This window comes from Periplaneta americana, chromosome 5 (genome assembly GCF_040183065.1).
Source record: "Periplaneta americana isolate PAMFEO1 chromosome 5, P.americana_PAMFEO1_priV1, whole genome shotgun sequence".
Taxonomy (NCBI): domain Eukaryota; kingdom Metazoa; phylum Arthropoda; class Insecta; order Blattodea; family Blattidae; genus Periplaneta; species Periplaneta americana.
In genome coordinates this window covers 43870952-43890490 of record NC_091121.1, presented here as the reverse complement: position 1 = coordinate 43890490, position 19539 = coordinate 43870952, and the positions used below count along the sequence as shown (strand labels likewise).

The 19539-nt window shown below is 32.6% G+C and overlaps 1 long non-coding RNA gene across 2 annotated transcripts; it reads left to right on the top strand.

Moving 5' to 3' along the window:
- Window positions 1-3328: 3328 nt before the first annotated feature.
- LOC138699556 (uncharacterized) lies at window positions 3329-19179 on the top strand. Of its 2 annotated transcripts, none has more exons than XR_011332028.1 (4): window positions 3329-3457; window positions 7866-7986; window positions 11942-12037; window positions 14501-19179. It is a non-coding gene; the product is annotated as an uncharacterized lncRNA (long non-coding RNA). The 2 variants fall into 2 exon arrangements; XR_011332029.1 differs by having other exon boundaries at window positions 3329-3462.
- Window positions 19180-19539: the final 360 nt, after the last annotated feature.

Here is a 19539-nt window from a genome sequence, read left to right as displayed (position 1 = left end):
GAAAATAAATAAATACTTAAAGAAATGTTACTTGTACCAAAAATAAATAAAATAATGACGTACTTTCGCAATACCCTATTTCAATCAATTAACCATTATGTGGCTAGTAAATTGACAATGTTTTGCCGCTTAATGTTGTTTCACCTCTGACATGAAAGGTGTAGGATATCATATGCATTTTAATTTCATTTGATTATGTCGTGCTTTTCTATAAATATTTCAGATGTCCAGGAAGCCAGTTTTAGTTTGAACCTGGCCAGTCACCATAACAATACTGTTATCCTAAATTATTTGTTATAAACTTTTTAAAATATAACTTTAAACAAGCTAATAATGTGAATTATGCAAATAGGCCTAAAATAAAATGTAAACAGAAGAAACTATTGACATTCCTATTATAATAAAAGTATGAGGATGTAAATACAGTTAAGCCATGTAAAACAATCTATGAAAAAATGAAAACACATCCCTTCAACATAATACGTAACAAAACGCAACATTATCTATTAATTACATATATGTATCAATTAGCGTAAACTCAGTGGACTTTAAATCCTGTAAATACGAAGTGGGTTAATGTAGAGTATCCAGCGCCCACTGAACGAATATTTCACTTTTATCACTGCCAATGTTGCGCTATAATCGTATATGCAAGGTAGGCTATAACAAAAACCTAAACTAACCAAACCTAACCTGTCAAAGAAGCAACAAGTTATACTAAATATGTGTAAAATTGGTCTATGTCTCTAAAGTGGGCGGGACATAAGTAACATTGACCAAATCAACAAAGTGATTATATGCATCTACAAATTATAGATAGTTCTGACGTATAGCAGGCATTCCGAATCTTCAACAAAACTGCAACATTTATGGGATCACAAAACAGCTGTTTACAATGACTTTGAAAACCAACGGCGTAACTTTATTGATATAGCAGGCGAGACCATACAATTTGACTAGAATTCTGATACACACAAACCACAAATAAGAATATAAAAATGTGTTTATATAATATTTAATAGAATAGTCAATTACTTTGTCATCCATAACCGTAAAAATTCCCAAAGACTGCAACCATTTTATTTTCATTTATTGTCTTGTTTTTTTTTTATCACCAACACGCATTTATAGTCCCGTCGCTCTAATTTCCGGCAGCCAATCGCGTTGCAGGTCGGCTACATTTGAACGTGCGCGTCTTGTGATTCGCTGATTCATTTCTTAAGGCTCGATAAGTACTTAATATAATCGCCCGCCATTTTAACTCTTTTGTTGGCGTTCGCAGAAAGCACACGAAGACGTTATTTGCCGCTCAATTATTTGCTGAATTACATTGCGTTTGATTTATTATCATAGCAGCTACGACATGATAATGTTTAACGGTGTGGCAAATAGATTCCTCGTATGTTAGCTCGGCAACGTAAGACCAAAAATGGCGCACTATATACCTACCTAGACTTTATAGAGCCTTCACTTTCTAAGACGTAAGCAAAGAGGCGGAGTCACGCCGGAAATAACAGCGTCGCGTCGGGACTATATATTGTAACATTAATTTACATTGAAAATCGGCATCAGCACAAACACGTGTACTGTACGGTCAGCCTCCGGGTGACAGTTAATTACAGTGTTGCCGACTAATGGCCCCGGCTTGTAACTAAAGAAGGCTCTGGTACCTAAAGAAGGCTCTGGTACGTACCCGTTGGAGCAATGATAAACGATAAAAGAAACGATCTAGCAACGCTTTGGTATTATCAAAGAATCAAGTGTTCATATCGGAGCAACGAGGACGCGGGAAGCGAACATTTTGATTTATCAGTAGAAGATATTCTATGCATTCACTTAATGAAAGAAGATATATAGGAAATATCAGCTGCTAAGTTCAAGGTTAATATAAGTTAAATACGTAAAAAATTAAACCAGTTTCTCATCCCAAAGATAGTATAAATTCGTTGTGTTGTGATTGGTTCTTGTAATCACATAACATATGACCAATAAATACACAACTGATCAATTTGCCAATATCTACAATAATTAATTTAATATGCCAAAATAATAATAAATCGATTAATATTCGGATATATTGACAACCACTGGTAATTATACAGATTAATATTATCTTAATTAGAGATCATATAAACGACAAGAGCGAAGAAAATGGTACTTTTCTTTTTCGTCGCTTTTATCGTGTATCTTCGCTTTTATCGTTACTCCAATATGCACACCTCAATAACAATGCATGCTTCAATTCTCTCTGATATAGCATCGCTGCTTCTTTTATCGTTTATCGTCGCTCCAACGTGTACGTACCCTTAGTCAGATATCTTAGAAGGCAGTCTACCGTACGCACATATTCCGCAAAATATAAAATATAAGAAAATTGCAACAATATTTATTAACATTTACATCTTAATCATGGCTAGCAAGAATGGTACAACTGTATCCCCTTTTAAAAACACGTGCATTGTCAACATCTAAAAAAGTGACAATTTATAAATTGCTGATTAGATCAGTGCTTTTGTATGGTTCTACAGTATGGGGATACGCACCTAAGACAACATTAGATCCCATTCGAGTTGTACAAAATAAAGTATTACGTGTAATTCATAACAGCGGGTGGTACACAAGAAACGAAGAGATACATCAAGATCTAAAAGTAGAAAGTATCCCAGTTATCATTAGGAGATTCGCTGAAACATTTTATAAACAGGCACATTCCCACCAAAATGTGTATGTATCAAAATTAGGAACTTATAACCCTCAGTACTACACAAGACATCGTACACCTTTGTTCCTCTTCTCATAGTTATCTGTCAAATTTGTTTTCACGCTGTTCATCCTGGTTATGACGGGAGTGCAGCATCATAAATGAACTACCTCTCAGCAATAAGTAAAAGTAATTAGGAACAGTCGGGAGATCACCCAAGATTTCGATACTGTATCCAAAAGTTGACGAATTAAAAAAAAAAAATTAATCATGATAAACTTAATTTTTTGTTGACTTTCCCATTTTTGTATCGATAGTCTTGGCATTTATTTGAAAATCGATTACTTAATGAATGAATATGTTTTTGCACCCCTGAGTGCGTTCATGCGATGGGGCTGGTTAATTTCTGTAGTACATGGACGGGATCGAATGTAGATGAGTGAGTATTTCAATAGGGTCAAGTTCCGACTTAATATTTGATTTGTATGTGTGTGAGATTTAGAAGGCAGATGGATATAAACGATAAATAACTGCATTTAAAATTAATTTTCACAAAATTTACACTTATTTAAAACAATTTTTTCCTCTATATCATATTAAACACATGCTATTTTTTTCAATAGCAATATTTACGTCATTTCCGTCTGAAATGCTGTTGGCTGAATCAAGAAGCTTGCCGTTAGTACACGTCACTGAACCCTGGACTCCATTTAGTCCAACGAACGTCGTGGAGCAGAGCGTATGTTCCTCGGTTCGGTAAGGTAACGGTTCAATTTTCAACTTTTAAACCAAGTTTCGTGTGGAGTTACAATACTATTTAAAACTAAAATCTATTTTGCAATGAAAGAAAAATGAGTAGAAGGAAATTACAATTCTATTTAACGTTGAATAAAGCGATTTTCTATTGCAGTAAGTTTATTGAAATTCTTTTTAGTCTTAATGATGTATTAAAGATGGCTTAAAATAGAAATAGGCCCATTAGAGACTATATGGTAAAAATAAGCTGTTTATTTGAAGTAAAATGTCTGTTTTTACTTAAAGCAATTTCTTTTTACAGAAGAATACTGTACGTGCTTTTATTCTAGACAACGCCTGCATTCTAGATTATTTTGGAAAATTTTGTCGACATCCAACATTTTACTTGTGGACTCCATTTTTGTTAGACATTTTCTGCAGCCATCTTAATCTTTTTTGTATGGGACTGATTGAAAATCGACGCAAGTTTAACATACTTTTATGTTCGGGTAGAATTCTGTTAAATATCTTGGCCGCTCACGTTTTTTCGTTAATACGACGCATGGAAATCGATTCATGAAATTGGTCTTAAATATCTCAATGCAATTATATTTGAAATTTTGTCTCGGTTCTTAAATCTATAAAATGGCCACCATTTTGAATCAATGGCAGAAGTGCAGTCAAGTAGTCTGAAAAATGTATGTAGAATGTAGAAACTAATTTGGTGAAAGTAATCTGATTGTTAGCCGTTTTGTTTTAGTGTGTTGGATTAAACTAACCCTAGCATTTGGAGGATTAGTAAACTTAAGAGGACTTGGTGATGGAGAAATTATAGCGTACTGCACTTACGCCATTATAAAAATTTCACCCACTTTTTTTAGTTGAAGATAACATAATTCGTAAAAGTTTATCTTATTTCAGAATCAGAGTGCACATATAATTAGAATTAAATGGTAGCTAATTATTACCAAATGTTTGAATGTCGTGTTATTTCTTAAATACATACAATCAGACTTCAAAGTTTTCTGCCTTTGTCGTTGGCAGTTCCAGGCTGAATATCAATCAGTCCCATTTAAAGTACAAAAATTGGAGAAAAGTCGAAGCTTTTAGTTTTAAGACTTGTTCCGTTGAGATGCTACAGAAAAGCTTAGTTACCACAAAATTTGTTGTAAAGACGCATATGACTCTCGGTATGATCATTTTCTGGATGCAATAGTGTATCTGTTCACCGCAGTAGATTAACGATTGACGTTTGACCTTGAAACTAGCAAGCATGGGTTGAAATTCAGGTTGGGACAAGTTACCTGCTTGATGCATTCTCCGGGGTTTTCCCCTCAATCCAATAAGATCAAATGCAGGTGAATTTCGGCCCTGGACTCTGTACTCATTTCATTTTTCAATGCATTTCATAATCTTACATTAGCATTGAAGTTTTAAGATATGGAATAGGTATGTCGAGTTACAGTTTCTTGAGGCGATGAAACCAGCATTATCACTTTCGTCTGGCTCAGAAGCTAGATAACTATAGCAGTTGATAGTGTCGTAAAATAAGCAACTAAAATATTGGGCCACCTTTAAATTCCCTACGTCATCGAGAGGTGATAAGCAGTTGAAATAAATTTCGTTGCTAATTAATGTAGATCTTTACCTTCATATAACGAAGTAAATGTAATTTCTGTGCTATTGCGTTACCATTGCTAAGGTACAAATTTACTTATATTCTCGGCTTCTAGTCTAGTCAAACGTATCGTAAAAAAATTAATTTAAAAAATGTATACACTTTAAAATTACGTTATCACGTTGAGGTAGAAATTTACGTACGTATTTGTCTTCTCGTCGAGTCATATGTAATGTAAACGAAAGAAAAATTGAGTACCGACACCGAAATAACGGTGAAAAATTTGTGTGGAATTGGTGGCAGACGTAAAGGTGCGGGCAGATGGGATCTCTCTATCCAGGTGAAATGGATAGGCGGCACGTCTCATTTCCGTGTCTTTCCTTACTGATCACAGAGAAAAGGCGAGTTTTCGAAAGCTCGAATCAGTGATGTTAGATTAGGTTAGTCTAGTCTTTTGCTACGGTTTGCATTATTCACAATTGTCTAAAAATGTCGATATCCCATTCAAATTCCTCACCCATGCTATCCCATAGTGTCTTTGATGGGAGGTCGTTCCTATTCGCCACTGGTAACGATATTCTAAAGATTACCCATAAGTATATGTCTAGTTTATTTATTGGAGACAGTGGGATTAAAATCAATGACTGCGTCAATTTCGAAATTTAAATGAAACACACAAAACTATAAAGACTTAAAAAGTTGGAGTTACATCCCCTCCCTCCAGTGTGTTAACATACCGATATAATCGCTTTAGATATTTAAAAATAAATTCCGATGTGTGTTATATTAAATAAAAGAACACTCACATGAAAACTAGCATTCGAAAACCAAACTTAAGCTACAGCAGAACTCTGTAAACCAGAAAATAACGTAAATTACAGTAATATTTGCCTGAAATAACCAACCTAAAATAACACCCTCCCAAAAAGTGTAAACATTAAGTAATATCAGAAAAATAAAAATAACTGGAGAAACCGGAAGTGACAGCAATCATTTGCACATATCGTAAAACTCTATAGAATGAATGCCGCCCGAGAGCAACTGCAACTCATCCATCAGGCGCAAATGCTTATTATTGCAAGAAATCCCTGCATGTATTATCAGACACACACTGTAAGACATCATTGTCGGTCCTGTCTGTAATTAAGATTGGGCTGTCCACCGCTCTGGAGTAATGATTAGCATGCCTGAAACGAGTGCCCGGGTTCAAATCCTGGTTGACACGAGTTACGTGGTTGAGACCTTTTCCGAGATATTCCCTCAACCCATTAAGAGCAAATGCTGGGTAACTATTGGCGTTGGACCCCTGGACTCATCTCGCAGGCATTATCACCTTCATCTCATTTAGACGCTATATAACCATAGCAGTTGAAAATTAAAATAACCAATAAATAAAGATTGGGCTCCATACTCAAAGACTTTGGTGTCTAATGTGAATTTCTTAATGTGGGTTTATAAATGAGTTGAAATTCTGTCTTCACATTTTAATATTATTTTGTATGGAATTTAGAAACTAAAGACGAACAGATAAGATGAATTATAATGAACATATTGAAAACTAGCCGTACCCGTGCGCTCCGCTGCACCCGTTACAAATAAATATAAAGTAATTACATAATTAAAATAGGACATTTGATCCAGAGAATATTCGTGTTTGATAGAAGGATAAATCTTTTTAATATGTTACTTAATTTAAATTGCATCCAAATAATTAAAATGCGATCATTTTGATCCAGAGACACTCATTTGGTGCAATGGTAATTCCTTTAACATGTTTCTTAATTTTTATTACATGCAACCATAGTTTAATGAAGATTGACATCATTTAGATTTAATGTGTATACTTTATTTTACTTGTTATAGCTTTCAATTAAATTATGGTAATAACTTAATTTTAACCCTTGTTTTCTACGTATTGAGTAAATGGCGCTTGGCCCACTATGGTTCTGAACCCTTCAAATAACTTAAATTATATTATATAATATTACATATGTTATATTATGTTATATTATATTATATTATATTATATTATATTATATTATATTATATTATATTATATTATATCAGAAGTTACTATAATAACATTATAGCATTATGTCCATCTAGAGAAACTACACTTTCCAATGGTGAAATAATAATTATACAAATCGGTTAATTTAGCTTCCGATATTACTTCATACAAACACAGAAACATTATCTGTAGGCTATCTTTCATAGCTTTCGATTGTTGCTGTCCAAGGCCCCTTATAGACGAAGTCATTTGTTTTTTTAATTCATTACACGGCCTTAGATGGCAGTTATTTTAATTTTAAAACTCATTTATCTCATTAAATATCAGTCCTATCAAAATTTATTCAAGGAATAAAACTTATCGCAAATTAGTTTTAAAGAAACTTTTGTTATGTAACATTTTTCACAAAAATCAATAATAAGCGAGATATTTCGATTTATTTAATTCAGGCCCCCTTATAACCCCCCTTTTAAATAATGTATTTTGAATGCCATATAGCCTAAAATATAAGTTACAACGAACTTAATTTATATTCCAATTTTCATCGAAATCCGTTCAGCCATTATCGCGTGAAAAGGTAACAAACATACATACAGACATACAAACAAAAATTTCAAAACAGCGATTTTCGGTTTCAGGGTAGTTAATTATATACGTTAGGACCAATTATTTTTGGAAAATCGAAAATTACCAGAAAAATTTCGGCTACAGATTTATTATTAGTATAGATGAATTTGATAACTTGTAACTCGGTTCTTACTATGTAACATAGTACTTTTTGTTCATGGCATGTACTTCAGGGAATTCCCATCTACAAGGCACTGGCAGAACTACACGGGTTGCCACTAGTGCAGATGCTGAAATGTGGTATTGGTGCAACGTACTCAGTGGAGCAGAGCTTATGGCCCGGAGTTCAGTAAGGTAAGCAACTTAAAATTCCTGTTCCATGTTTTGTATACTTAAAACGTAAATTGAAGAGTATGAACCCAAAACTCGCTTTGTCCATTTGGCAATTTTTATGATTTACACATAAATTTTTAATTGTTTAAGACCTTTATCACATTTTAAGCATGTTTTCTAACAAAACAACGCCAATCCTCTTCACTCTATTCTATAGGTCACAAAAACAAAATATGAAATCTATATACCATTCAGCCATTGTTTTTCTCATATTCATTTATGCTGTACAAAGTCTTGTCGGTCCACACATGTGGAGAAACGGTTAACGCTTCTGGCCGAGAAACCAGGTGATCCGGGTTCGATTTCCGGTCGGGGCAAGTTACCTGGTTGAGGTTTTTCCGGGTTTTTCCCTCAACCCAATATGACCAATCCTGGGTAACTTTCGGTGCTGGACCCCGGACTCGTTTCACCGGCATTTTCACCTTCATCTCATTCAGACGCTAAATAACCTAAGATGTTGATAAAGCGTCGTAAAATAACCTACTAATAAAGTCTTGTCTTTTAACCATTCTTTTATCCGGTACTTAATTGGTTCGTAGGTAACATACATAATTATACATGGAGGCAGTTTAGTATATATAATTTGAAATCTGTATAGCCGTGATGCATTTACGTTTTGCTTAATCTAGCACAAGGATTAGTGTTATTTCTAACATAATTATGAACCATATTATAACAGATAGGCTAAGTTTTTTTTTTTCCTTTAATGTATAGCAAGCAAGTTTATATAAACTGGGTACAATCAAAACTTTTATTTTCTGAAAATAAAACTTGCAAGAATTTGTGTCTTTTAAAATTGGCATTCATCTAATTGCTTTCTTCTGCCATCTAAATAGAACTTCGACACCACTGAAGTTGCCCCAAAGTAATATTCCGTAACAGATATGAGTGAAATTGTGCATAATAGGAGTAAAGTAGCGTCTTCTCAGAAATTGTGGGTATTGAGGAAAGTTGACCACAAATTCATACTTTAATTTGTTTTTAAATTACTCGCTTACGGCTTTAAGGAATCCGCAGGTTCATTGCCGCCCTTGCATGTCCGCCATCGGTCCCTATCCTGTGCAAAATTAATCCAGTATCTACAATCATATCCCACCTCCCTCAAATCCATTTTAATATCCTCCCATCTACGTCTCGGCCTCCCCAAAAGTCTTTTTCCCTCCGGCCTCCCAACTAACACACTATATACATTTCTGAATTCGCCCATACATGCTACATGCCTTGTCCATCTCAACGTCTGTATTTAATGTTCCTAATTATGTTGGGTGAAGATTACAATACGTGCAGTTCTGCGTTATGTAACTTTCTCAATTCTTCTGTAACTTCATTGCTCTTAGCCCTAAATATTTTTCTAAGCACCTTATTCTCAAACATCCTTAACCTCTGTTATTTCTCTCGGAGTGAGAGTCCAAGTTTCACAACCATACAGAACAACTGGTAATATAAGTGTTTTATAAATTCTTTTAGATTTTTTGACAGCAGACTAGATGACAAAAGCTTCACAACCGAATAATGAGGCATATTTATTCTGCGTTCAATTTCCTGCAGAGTGTCATTTATATATTACTGTTGTTCCAGGATATTTGAATTTTTCCACCTCTTCGAAGGATAAATTGTTAATTTATAGGTTTGCCTTTCGTACAATATTCTGGTCATGAGATATAAATAATATACTTTCTTTTTGGGATTTACTTTCAAACCTATCGTTTTACTTGCTTCAAGTAAAATTTCCGTGTTTTCCCTAAATTGTTTTTAAATTACTAAAAAATAAATGAAATTTGCTAATATTTTACATTTTCAATGGTGAAAGTGCAGTAGATTGGCCAAAAAAGTTTCGTCATGTACAGACTAATGTGGAAAAAGGTGTTTTGTTACTCGTCCAATATCGTAATTGTTTGAGGAATGTTGTTAAAAATAGGTGTTGAAAATTGTTTTTTATCTAAGAATATTTTGAAAATCAGTTGAGAGGTGGTGGTGGTGGTGGTGGTGGTGGTGGTGGTGGTGGTGGTGGTGGTGAAAGATAGACACCCTGTTGCACTTTTACCATTATGAAATGTGATCTTAAAATGTTAAATAAATTTATATGCTTGAATTAAATTTTGGTTTAAAGAAAATTGTCGTTTCATTTAAATTCTGCAGGAAAGGATACAAATAAATAAAATTACATTGTAAATTTATTTTGAAATATTTCAAATGAAATAAAAGATTGAAAGATTTTCTTTACATTAATATTCAATATTACCTCTAACCAGGCTGGAACTTCCCATTACAGAACACAATCGAAAATGTAGAAAAACTTGAACGTAAATTAAACCACACTGATGTATGGGTTTGTGGTCAAGATGGATGCAAAGTATTAATTACAAAATTTGGTATGTTCGGTAACTTTTCCAAATTTGTTGATCTCCAAGTTAATTAAGCTACTACTCCCACTTCATTTGGTGGAGATAACTGTACTATTCATTTTTCATATAGGAAATTTATAAATGTGATGAAATGAAAAGTAAATTAAATTAGAACTAGATATACTTCGCTTACAAAGGAGACCATTTTCAGCTGTGTACGAAGTTCTGTTACTAAATTTATTAAACCTAATACTATTTTCGGAAATATTTGACAAAATAATATACTCCTGAAGATAACTTGTGTAGCAATTCTTATTTGGATGATTAGTAAAAATAAAATTTACAATGTGTATGTGTGTGTATATATAAAACATGTAGTTTTCATTAAATTCAAAAAGCCATATGACTCGGTTAAGAGGGAAGTATTATATGATATTCTTATTGAATTTGGTATTCCAAAGAAACTAGTTCGATTAATTAAAATGTGTCTCAGTGAAACATACAGCAGAGTCCGTATAGGTCAGTTTCTATCTGATGCTTTTCCAATTCACTGCGGGCTAAAGCAGGGAGATGCACTATCACCTTTACTTTTTAACTTCGCGCTTGAATATGCCATTAGGAAAGTTCAGGATAACAGGCAGGGTTTGGAATTGAACGGGTTACATCAGCTTCTTGTCTATGCGGATGACGTGAATATGTTAAGAGAAAATACACAAACGATTAGGGAAAACACGGAAATTTTACTTGAAGCAAGTAGAGCGATCGGTTTGGAAGTAAATCCCGAAAAGACAAAGTATATGATTATGTCTCGTGACCAGAATATTGTACGAAATGGAAATATAAAAATTGGAGATTTATCCTTCGAAGAGGTGGAAAAATTCAAATATCTTGGAGCAACAGTAACAAATATAAATGACACTCGGGAGGAAATTAAACGCAGAATAAATATGGGAGATACGTGTTATTATTCGGTTGAGAAGCTCTTATCATCCAGTCTGCTGTCCAAAAATCTGAAAGTTAGAATTTATAAAACAGTTATATTACCGGTTCTTCTGTATGGTTGTGAAACTTGGACTCTCACTCTGAGAGAGGAACATAGGTTCAGGGTGTTTGAGAATAAGGTGCTTAGGAAAATATTTGGGGCTAAGCGGGATGAAGTTACAGGAGAATGGAGAAAGTTACACAACACAGAACTGCACACATTGTATTCTTCACCTGACATAATTAGGAACATTAAATCCAGACGTTTGAGATGGGCAGGGCATGTAGCACGTATGGGCGAATCCAGAAATGCATATAGAGTGTTAGTTGGGAGACCGGAGGGAAAAAGACCTTTAGGGAGGCCGAGACGTAGATGGGAGGATAATATTAAAATGGATTTGAGGGAGGTGGGGTATGATGATAGAGACTGGATTAATCTTGCACAGGATAGGGACCGCTGGCGGGCTTATGTGAGGGCGGCAATGAACCTTCGGGTTCCTTAAAAGCCATTTGTAAGTAAGTAAGTTTTCATTAAATGTTAGTACATTCTTGACATCAATTGTGACAAATTATTTTTCTTTTTTGCCGAGGATTGTTGCGGAGAGATTTCTTGAACTGATGAAGGGAATCAATAACATGGAACCAGATTGCGGCAAACATTATTCTTCATTTCTTATTGGTAGTCGGTAAGTTTATTTAATAGTTCACAGAATTTCTTAAATCTGTTACCATTATTTTCTAAGAAAAAACTACGTAAATAATGTCAATATTCAGTGTTTGAAACAATGGCTTATTTTGCTGTTACATAGCTTTGCTCTACAAGTATATTGGGACATAATACTTAAACTTTCAAATAAAATAACGCAAATAATTTTTCTAACTATGACAGTAACATAGTTTTCAATTTAATTTATGGTATACAGTAATATAATCGAGCCTATGAGAGAATTAATCACAATGAATATTGTGAATAGCCATGTAGGCGTGTAGTTTCCAGTCAGTTACTTATGTCCCGCCCACTATAGAGACATAGGCCAATTTTACACATATTTAGTATAACATGTTGCTTCTTTGACAGGTTAGGTTTGGTTAGTTTAGGTTTTTGTTATAGCCTCCCTTGCATATACGATTACAGCGCATCATTGGCAGTGATAAAAGTGAAATATTCGTTCAGTGGGCGTTGGATACTCTACATTCACCTAGTTTCCTAATCAACGTAAAGATCGCATTGAGGTGATACTTTAATTTACTCTCAATAAATAATTCTAATTATACGCTTTGTCACGAGAATACTTGTAAGAGTCACATAATCTATACTAGTAATAAATCTGTAGCCGAAATTTTTCTGGTAATTTTCGAATTTCAAAAAATAATTGGTCCTAACATATATAATTAACCGCCCTGAAACCGAAAATCGCTTTTTTGAAATTTTTGTTTGTATGTCTGTCTGTCTGTATGTATGTTTGTTACCTTTTCACGCGATAATGGCTGAACGGATTTCGATGAAAATTGGAATATAAATTAAGTTCGTTGTAACTTAGATTTTAGGCTATATGGCATTCAAAATACATTATTTAAAAGGGGAGTTATAAGGGGGCCTGAATTAAATAAATCGAAATATCTCGCTTATTATTGATTTTTGTGAAAAATATTACATAACAAAAGTTTCTTTAAAAATAATTTGCGATAAGTTTTATTCCTTGAAAAATTTTGATAGGACTGATATTTAATGAGATAAATGAGTTTTAAAATTAAAATAACTGCCATCTAAGGCCGTGTAATGAATTAAAAAACAAATGACTTCGTCTATAAGGGGCCTTGGACAGCAACAATCGAAAGCTATGAAAGATAGCCTACAGATAATGTTTCTGTGTTTGTATGAAGTAATATCGGAAGCTAAATTAACCGATTTGTATAATTATTATTTCACCATTGGAAAGTGTAGTTTCTCTAGATGGACATAATGCTATAATGTTATTACAGTAACTTGTGAGTGAATTGAGGACAGGTAAGATTAAAATAGCTTCTTATGCACAGAAAACTTGATAGGTTATTCTGTATATTCATTTCCTGTATTTCTTAAAATAATGAGCAATCCATTATTTTATAATTCAAATTTTAACTATGCTCAATTGAATCGTGTTAAAATACATAAAATACATATGCAATAAATGCAATGCAAAAAAATTGGGTAATGAGCCAAGCAGATTATGTTGCGCTGTTGTAAAAGTTGTTCCTCCTGAGATTCAAGAGCTCCCACAACAAATTAAAAACTTTCTAATTCGAGTACATCCGTTATCAACACACGTTTTCATAATATAATATAATATAAACATAATAATAAATCTGTAGCCAAAATTTTTCTGTTAATTTTCGCTTTTCCAAAAATAATAGGTAATAACAATTAAGAAACATGTTAAAGGAATTGTCATTGCACCAAATGAGTGGTCTCTGGATCAAAATAATCGCATTTTAATATTTTAAATACAATTTAAATTAAGTAACATAATAAACGATCTATCCTTCTATCAAACACGAATGTTCCCTGGATCAAATGTCCTATTTTAATTATGTAATTACTTTATATTTATTTCTAACGGGTGCAGCGGAGCGCACGGGTACGGCTAGTGTTAACATAAATTTAACTTTCTTCACGTTACTCCACATATCTGAAAAAATGAATGGAATTTTTAAAAAATACGAAACTTAAATAACACATACAATAATGGATATGCACATAGATAATTTTGCATTAATCTTATGGCATGGTCTCAAAACTGTTCTTTCGGTAATTGTGAAGCTCCACTCCACCATCGATTTTAGATTTTTTCTGAAAATCCTCAATTTTTACTCCTTTTTTCAAAAGAACTTAAAAAAAATGTAGCGAGATAACCTAACCTAAACTAACCTTAACTAAATTTCGACTTGGACATCAATCTGACAAACACAACAATCTCTTATCTTAATTGTCAGATTGATGTCTAAGTCAAAATTTAGGTCAGGTTAGGTCATTTCGCTTTGGGGGTTTCAGAAAAAAATCGAAAATGAATGGTGGAATGGATCTCCACAATTATTGTTCATTCAATATGTTTATATTTTGTTCATGTACTCTGAATTCTAAAATATTTTTCTTGTTATCTCAAATCTAGGCGAGGTGTATGACTGAGCAGATAATGTGGTGCCTGAGAGGAATTTCATGGAAGATATCTGAAGCAGCACAGGAGTGAACGAAGTTAAGCATCAGATAAGAGATTTAATACATTTCTTTGTGGCTGTGTAGACAAATTTAAATTTCTATCAGCATTGAGATAAGTTATAACTTTCGGACCATGAAATTCCATTATTATCTAGTAGTGCCAAAGAAATTACTTCTAATTTGGTTCTATGCTGTGTCTAACTAGCCAAAAAACTGTATGAAATAAAACAGAGATCTCTACAGATCTTATCGAAGGTGAAAATTAAAACTAATTCAGAATTTTAGAATGATACTGGTCTGTTGTTAGAAAGCAAATATTTTGTGAAGCCAGATCTAATTTTTAAATTAGAATTAAAAAATGTGAATAAAATAATTTGCTGAGTAATAAAAATATTTCTTCTAAATTTTAATAACCATTTCTAGGTTTCTATATATCATTTCGGGATTTTCTAAGTAGTACAAATATTTCTTCTAAGTTGTAATAATCATTTCTAGGCTTCTATTGAATATATCAGCCTACAAAAATATTATATATTTCATTACTATTTTTAGAGAATGAGACATTACTGCCTAGCGTAATTCGACTGTGTCAAAATTATTCTAAAATAATGTCGAATTAGTGACTTAAAATACCTGAGACAGTTCTCTCTGGTCGAATTTAACCTCAAACATTAAGTTTAGCATAATGCTTGAATATTAAGCAATTCATAATTTTTATTAAATTTTCAAGGTCATTTATATTTTCGGAACTTTGTTCACTACTTCAGTACATTGCGAATTATTATTTTTTTAATGATTGCGGGGAAAATATTTTTTATATTGAATAGTTATATACCACATTGTCTCCAAACTACTATTTAGTTTTAAATCTCCATTTAACTCATTCTTGAGTGAACCTCATACGATCGAATCAACAAACATAATGAGAAAGTTTTATCATCTCTAATTCATCTTTATCATTTCATGTAACAACCCGTTCTAAACATGATATCTAGATGTACCGTATATCTGAAGACTAAAACTTTTCAGTTACTAGTCACGATCTGTAACAGTTCATCAAATAACCATTCTGTTTTATTTCTAGGGAATTCAAATCCTAACACAAACCGGAATTTTCTTAAAATCTTGTTGAGAAGGAATCTAGATATCAACTTGTATTAGAAATTTTACTCATCTGTCAGTATAGAACGCTGATAATGTAGATATAAATGAATGTGCAATAATATATCATATTTCTTTTTATTAAGTTAGACTTCAATTATTCAGTGTTTATTCATGTTTTGAATTTATCTTTAAAGGAGGATTGTATTTTTTCTACTTGAAGTAAATTTCATTAATTTATTATGTATTTTCTTACAGGTGTACCAATAGAGTAAATAGTCTAATGTGATATGTTATTTAAATTAATTCTAGATTTAAGCAGTATTGTTCATAATTTGTCTATTGGTGACGGGCGATGTCTCAACTGTTCTCTTAAAAGTATTAGGCTAATATTTTATTACTACTTTTAATTCTTTTGAAATATCAGCAGTTTTCAGTCTTACAGATAAACTGTTATGGTCATCGTTGTCTGTTCTGTAAATGTAGTGAGTAACATTGCTATACTCTGTAACTCTCATATAATCAAATTTTGAGAATCGTGTGCCGTAATGAATATTAATTTTTTCTTATTCAATTTGTTTTTTGTGGTATTCTAAAATTATTGTACATGTACACTGTTACTCAAACTGCTGATGTTATTTTTACTATATTAATTTTAATTGTATGGTCACAATTTTTTACTCCGAATAAAGTAGAATCTGTGTTTTAAAATAATATTTTGACAGCATTTATTTTTATTTTAAGTGGATTGTTTTGATAGAGTTCAATTTTCGCGCCATATTCATAATTGATGCCCAGCAAATGGTACTCATTAAGATTTGTTTCATATGCTTTGTAATATTTTCAGTTATATGAATGTTTTAATCAGAAATTCTTTTTACAGGAAAGAAATTTAATTAACTGAATCACTTTTTTCTTTCGAAATGTTGTTAAATTATGTCTAAACTACTAGTATTCGGATCCGGATGTATGTAAATTCTTAATGCGAAAGATATCGCTTCAATTTGTTTAGAAAAGAAAATAGATTATCCATGAAATTAAAAAGAACATAATTTGAATTTGAATTAAAGTTATTTCCATGTACAAATTTTGAAATTTGTCGTGTACTATTTGTAATGATCATGCCAACTTTTGACTTCAAAATTGATTATGATTATCCAACAATTGTCCAATTCATTTTTATATTAAAGATAATACTATTGAAGTAACTCTCCTGTGAAACTTGTACCCTTCTTCAAAAAAATCTTGGAAATGCAAAGTGAAGTGTGAAGTGTGTAGTGCGTAGTGAAGTGAAAGTGAAAATTTGAAATGAAATAATTGGAAATGAAGAAAGAAATGAAAACTGAAGAAAGAAATGAAGAACACTGAAGAAATAAAGAAATGAATAAGAAATGAAGAAAGCTGAAGAAAGAAATAAGAAAACTGAAGAAAGAAATGAATAAAACAGAAGAATAGAAATTAAGCAAATTGATCACGAAGAAACTAAATCATGAAGGACAGAAAAAGTCGAAGATGAAAGAAAATAAAACTAAGCTACTAAAGGAACGTAATGTGGAGAGGGGTACAAGGATTCTTTTTAAATAAACCATCTTGAAAATTTTTGGACAGTTGTTTGGGCAGTCGCATTCACAGCATTTATATCATACAAGCCTCAAGTTACTTCCAAAAAGAAAAATTGAATTAAAATAGTCATGAGGGATAGTTATCAATCATTCAGACTTCTCCACTTAAATATAATTTAAATTCTGGAACGGTATTGACATTTGCAGGCAATTCAGACGAAATAATTTCGCGGAATTAATTAAATTTATTGGTCTGACCCAATATTGAAAATTGTGTTTCCAATTAACCCTTAAATTGGCAAAACTTCATTTCTCACACTAGTTTATTAAACCGTGTCGGACTGTAAAGAAAACTATCGCAATGTCCATATTTTATATATTGTACAATATGATCCAGCAGAAATGAAGATCACTTGAAGACCTGTGAAGCATTAAGATCGGAAGAAACTACAGTTCAAAAGTATTGGAAAGCACGACTGCTAATGGCTTCATTGCCAGATGCAAGGCACTAGACAACAACAACATATATTGTACAATATTAAAGTATTGTGAAATTTTCATTTTCCTACCAATTTTTGTTTCTATTCTATTAAAATCATAGCATATAGCCTATTAACCTGTTGTATCCTATAGGATACCTTGCGAATTTAAAGGTTAAAGCACTAAAATTTAACAAAGGTTTAAAATTATTGACAAATGGATTGCCGAATGTTTTTTCCACTAGTTAATTTCCACAATTTATTGCATGCAGAAGAGAGAATGATCAAGCTCCAAGTTGCCTGGCGTCTCATTGGGACTCTTAGATTACTTAAAATGCACTAATTTGTGATTGTTACTTTATTAGGATTCAGTTGGAGTCTTGTGTACTAATGTACATTACTGGGAGTCGTCTATTTCTTCAGCATGGCAAAATCTTCCTTGTTCTTAAAAATTGAGTGTTGTATCAAGAGCACATCCTTAATGTGTCTTAAATAATTCGCTCTGTCATTGTTATACTTTGCATTTATTTCTGTCTTATTACTTCATTTATATTGATAGTGTTAACAATTATTAATGTTACTAATTATATTTATTTAATTGTGATTAATTTGCTGCAAATATTAGATGATGAATTGTTTTTAACGTCTGGATTATTTCTCGCATATTTTCAGTTTTTAAATATTAGTTCTAATATATAATTATTTCAATGTGTATTTGTTTTCAGGAGAGACTACTACGTACTAATTTAAAGTTTTCCCTTTATATTAGGTTCTTAATAGCTGACGAAGGATGATGAAACTTTCTCGCTGAAGTGTCACATTCATATCTGTAACAACAAATATTTTTATGCTGTCGTGCTAAAAATCTTATCCTCATGAAATGAAAGTTAATTTTACTATGTCGTAACAATTATTAAACAATTTAGCCCGTTCACTTCCACATTCCGACATCGATGTACATTTTTATACCATGTCTCTGTATAAATTTGTTTCGAGGTGATACATTTGTAATTCTTGTACAATCTTTTACGAGAAACTACTCTTCATTGTTCGTATGTGATTAGATCGGAGTTACGTTTTATTTCTGTCTTACAATTATCCTCACAGATTTAACAGAACTTTATTACAACAGTTTTTCTCATTTATAACTTAATTTTGGTTATAGAGAGCATTCATCCTGGAGGAGAATGCTGATACCACAAGAGGATACAAGTGATGGCAGATTGTTCGTCTCCTCTGTGGGAAGATCAAAAGGAAAAATACATAAAATAGGTTTTGAATGTTTGAAGACAGTTTGATATTTACTTGTGGATACAAAAGTAAATATGGTGAACAAGTTAGTCTTTCTGTATTCTCCAGTATAAAAAATATCATTGCAAAGTAAAGATATTCAACATACAATTTAGACGAGTTGCTGGAGTATTGTATTGGTTTTGACAGTTCACTGTTGTATTACCCTTTTGTAAGTAATAATGGCACGATAAACACAATGATTGTAAACTTAATCTTTATTCATTATAAATTCCTCATAAATAGGCTACGTTTTGTATGTATCCCTCTCTCATTTGGACACACTATGAACTAAAGGGAGGGGCTACTCATCAATTAGCACTGGTCAGCTTGATGAGTTAATGACTGAATTTGGTATAATTTTCCTCTATCCATTACCTAATTCCCTCTTTACCCTTTCCTATCCAGTCCTCTGACTGAACTCCTACTTTCTTCGACCCCAACGGCATTAGAGCATTCGAGGCCTAGGGGTTCATTTCCCTTTCCTTCCTCCTCTTTCTACTTTTCTGTTCCTATTGCTGACCTGCTATGGCTCTAAAATCGTCCTCCAGTGGCTTAAG